This window comes from Protopterus annectens, chromosome 13.part0 (assembly GCF_019279795.1).
Source record: "Protopterus annectens isolate FY-2018-M chromosome 13.part0, PAN1.0, whole genome shotgun sequence".
NCBI classification, from domain to species: Eukaryota; Metazoa; Chordata; order Ceratodontiformes; family Protopteridae; genus Protopterus; species Protopterus annectens.
Window position 1 is genome coordinate 1,268,178,956 of NC_056747.1, and position 5,000 is coordinate 1,268,183,955.

The following is a 5,000-nucleotide window of genomic DNA, read 5'->3' on the forward strand; positions in this document are numbered from 1 at the left end:
AGTTCCGCATGGCTTACTAAGCTGTACCATGCTGGCGTGCCTACAGGACAGATGTCATCACCCTAAACCTATGAGGACATTCTTGGATAGGCAGAGAGTGAATGGCTGACCTGGGAGAAATGTATTTGGGTTGCTCCTAGGACTTCTGGACCTGTGGAAAATGAGCATAAACGAAAAGAAAAGAAAAAAAAAGAAAGACAAAGTAATACATAAAAAAAGAAAGAGGGAGGTGAGAGAAACAAACAACAAATGGAAATAATAAATTGACTCATAATGTAATACATCGGTAAATCTTTATTAATAGTGATTTGCCATTTTTAAAACTTAGGGCAGCAAGATGTTTTTAAAAATAATACATTTGCTTCTAGAAAAATGTTTTTATTATTATTTAATAATTATTAGTTAATAATTTTGTATCAAAGTTTTTAATAAAGCTTTTTATGAAATATTTATGTAAATTAAATATAGCTGGTAGGTAGTATCTGTATATATGCTTCACCACAGTGAAGAACTTCTCAAAAGCAAACTTCACACTTCTTAAGACTGAAGTGGTATCCTTCAAGGCCCCTGGGCCAGTGGAACCCACAACCCACACTGCTGAATCCTTTGCAAATGCCTTCTATGGGCACCTTCAAGAATGCATGGATCATGCAATCCCAAATAAAACCAAGACCCATTCCCCCAAAGGCAGGCGCCCGGTCTGCTGGACCCCAGCCATAAACAAACTTTACAACAGGAGGAGGAAGCTACTACATGACAGAGCAAAATCCCTAAAAGGGAAGGCATCTCTGATCAGTACTAGCAAAAAACTACGATCACTCATAAAATCATCCAAGGCCAACTTTGAGAGAAAAATCGCAAAAGACACAAAAGACAATCACAAGGCCTTCTTTAGCTATGTTAGAAACCTGGGTGGAAACTCCCAGATATGCTCAGAGTTAGTCCAAAATGACACAAAATACACTGAACCCACTGACATTGCCAACATTCTGGCAGACAGGTTCAGTGCAAATTTCTCCTCCCCCCCCAAAAGGAGAAATAACTATCCCAGCAGAGTGTAGCCTCCCTAACATCTCAGATGCCCAGGTGAGAGCCGCCCTCTCTAAAGCTAAAAACACAGCATCAATGGGACCGGATGGTGTCCCGGGCTGTGTGCTACATGAACTCCAAGAGGAACTAAACCCACACATAAGGCTGCTGTTTAATCTTAGCTTTACTACAGGATACGTACCCAAAGAGTGGCGTACGGCAACAGTGGTCCCACTTCACAAAGGCGGTGCTTCTACGGACCCTGGAAATTACCGCCCCATAAGCTTGACGAGCCTGGTCTGCAAAGCTATGGAGAGGATCATTATGGAACTCATAAACAAAGACATTGGGACCTACAGACATTGGATCCTACCCAATTTGGCTTTGTCAAGGGCAGATCCTGCCTTTTGAACTTGGTCGACTTTTTTGAAACAGTCACTAAGGCCATTGATGAGGGTAAGGCAGTTCACACAGCCTACCTTGACCTTGCAAAAGCCTTTGACACAATACCCCACTCGGGCATCATAGACAAACTCACCAGCTTAAATGTAAACCCATATGTCACAAGATGGGTTACAAACTGGCTCAAGGACAGAACCCACAGGGTCAGAGTTGCTGGAGCTGTATCAGACTCTAAGCCAGTCACAAGCGGTGTCCCACAGGGCTCAGTCCTGGGACCCCTCTTGTTCGGCATTTATTTTTCCGAGGTACAGGCAAACATAGGAGGATTGTGGCTGACAAAGTTCGCAGATGACTGCAAACTGGGCGCCATAATTGATACTCCAGCGGACACAAACATCCTTCAGAGAGGCCTCATAGAAACGGATAACTGGTGCCAGAGCCATGGCCTTAAGCTGAACGCCAAAAAATGTATAGTCATACCCTTTGGGAAAAACAAGGTACCGACAAATTACCACGTAGGCGGTAATCCATTAAGTACGGAAGAGGTAATCAGGGACCTAGGGACCCAGGTTGACAGTAACCTCTCATTTGACACTCACATTGCCAAAGTGGTTAGGAAGACCTTCTATATTGCCCACCTTATCATGAAGGGTTTCACATCTAGATCAAGAGAGGTCATTGTGCCCCTGTACTCTTCTCTTATCAGGCCAATGATTGAGTACAATGCCCCATTTGGGATGTATCTCACCCAACACCTGCAGCAGTTGGAAAGACCCCAAAAGTTCCTCACCAAGAGGATAAAGGGTCTTAAACATATGTCATATGCTGCCCGACTGAAAAAACTCCAGCTCTATTCAGTCGCATACCGCCTACTCAGAGGTGATCTGTGCCTGACGTACAAGGCCATATCCAATCCTGAATTAATGGACATGCTCCACCTCAGAAAATCCAAATCCATCAGAGCCACGAGAACAAGTGACTTAAACCTCAACACAGAAATAAATAGGACGTGCTGGTGGGACAGATTCATAACCCAGAGGCTCCCTACACTCTGGAACAGAATCCCAGTCCATGTTAGGCAGAGCTCCTCACTGACTCTATTCAAGAGAAATCTCGACAAGTGGATGGGAGATCGTAGGTTTACCCCGGGGGTCATCTCTGTGTCACTACTAGACAGAGGCATAGTAAACTAAACCCTAAAAGGGCGTAGTATTCTCATCCTAAGGGGTGGCGTAAGCCACATACACTCTGGCTAGGCTTATAAATGCCTTAGGGCAGATAGCCTAGTACGAACCTATGAACCTATGAACCACTAATGGATTTTTATTAAACAATTTTTATTAAATATTTTTTTAAGTGGCCACTAGATGATGCTATTGTTTAACAAAAGTTATTTGTATTTTATAAATTAAGTTTCAGAGAGATGTATTTGTATATATACACATTTCTGATTTTTATACATATTTAATACAACATTATTCAGCATTTTGTATCTGTAGGATGATGATATTTTAAGGTTTTGGTTAATTATTTTTATAGACACAAGCTTTTAACTCTATGATGACTATGTTTATGTTAATTTATGAGTTCTATGGGTGTGTAAGCAGGGAATTGCTCTCATTGGATGTTTTTGAACTGTTTAGAGTATAACATGGGTAATTTAAGTTCATGCACTTTTTATCTGATAAAGTCTAGATTTATGATGAAAAATGCGGTGATTCGTTAAGCATTTTATGTTTTCTTTATATGTGAATTTGGAGCAATAAACGGCTAAGTGGTTATAACCCTGTGGACTGGCGGCTCTACATTTCAGTGCTTTTTTGGGTTTATTAGTTTATTTTTGCACTGAGAAGTCTCCACTTATTCTTTCTGGTTTTTACACGTTTATGTTTGTGTACAGCTTTTTGGTGGATGGGCACTTTCTTCAGCCTTTGCACAGATTTCCATTGAAGTGCCTGATTTGCATCATGCCTTGCATATTTTACTAGGAGTTTTAAGTGATACCATGTGAAGTTTGCTGTAAGCAACACACTTTAAATTCCTCCAAAGAGACAAGCTACAACAATGTGAAGAAAATTATGATATCTATGTAGTTCCACTTACAGTAAATAAGAAATCTTTAATGAAACCAAACCAGCAACAGAACAAACCAGGAAATATCTCAAAAACTGTCTTAAATAACTGCAAACTCACTCTGCATCATAAAATATACAGTAAGGATAAGAAAATCCAATATACGAGGGGGACCCTGGTTGACTATTTTAGAAAGAAGGGAGCTTTTTTGGCAAATATTCTTAAATTCATATTGTTGGTCTGGGTTGAATGATCATATTACAATAGCCCCCCTACTAAACTTAAAGCTTTAAAAAGGTAGGCTTGTACGCATAATGATGTATATTAAATGGGTATTTAAGAATTAATTAATTAATTAATCTCTATTTTTCAATTGTATTATATTTAGTTCAATTTATTTTATTTTATTCTTTTATGATGACTGTTGGTAAAGGCTATGGGTGCTGGGGTAGTGGAGCATTGGATGTAAATGGAATACTTCTACTGTCACTTTAAAATAACAAGTACTGGGGGATCACATGACTGATTAGGTTCTTTTTAAATGCTCACTCTTCATGTGTGAATACTTTATATGATGAAATTTTATACAACTAAAATGAAAGCGCTCATCTTTCTAGTCTGAAATTGATTATTTTCTTATCCCTACTCTATATTTTATTGTGCAGCCAGAGTTTGCAGTTATTTACGACTATTTTTGTGAAGAAATCTTTAATATTACAATAGATTCATTACAGATACTTCATGAAAATCTATGCTTTGCTGCTTAATAAATGTAAGCACTTAAGGCAGTTCAGTACAAATATATACAGAAATATACACACAATGCATGTCTCACTAAACTTCTGTTGGCCATTCAATTGCTACTTTACCAACATAACCTCCGTCTTGGAGGTGGTGGCTAAGTTCAGCCATCATACACGTGCAGTTTATATTTTGAAAGAAATGACTTTCTCATACAGTTATCTTATTAATGGATTGTAGACTACACAAAGCTGTCTGTAATACAAATATCCACGGTGGTGCAGTGGTAGCATTGTTGCCTCATAGCAAGAGGTTCTCCCATTCGATTCTCGGCTGGAGTGCGGGGAGTGCCTTCTGTGTGGAGTCTGCATGTCCTCCCCATGGTTGGGTGGATATTCGAAAGACATGCGTAAATGGGCGTGCCTTCGTTGAAGGTTGAACGTCGAGCTGGCACCTTGGCGTTCGTGAAAATCTACTGCCAATTATTAGTGGACCGGAGTTCCGCTGTGGTGACCCCTAACCAGGAAAAGCCGAAAGACAACAACAACAACCTATAGTATATGAAATTATGTGGAAATGCAAATATGTTAATATCTGTTTGTGTATAAATACACAGACACACACACACACACACACACACACACACACACACACACACACACACACACACAGACACACGGGTCTACTTCTAATCTTCAAAAACTAATTTCTTCAAAGATTAGAAAGCAGACACCCGCTTTCACGAAAGCACATCT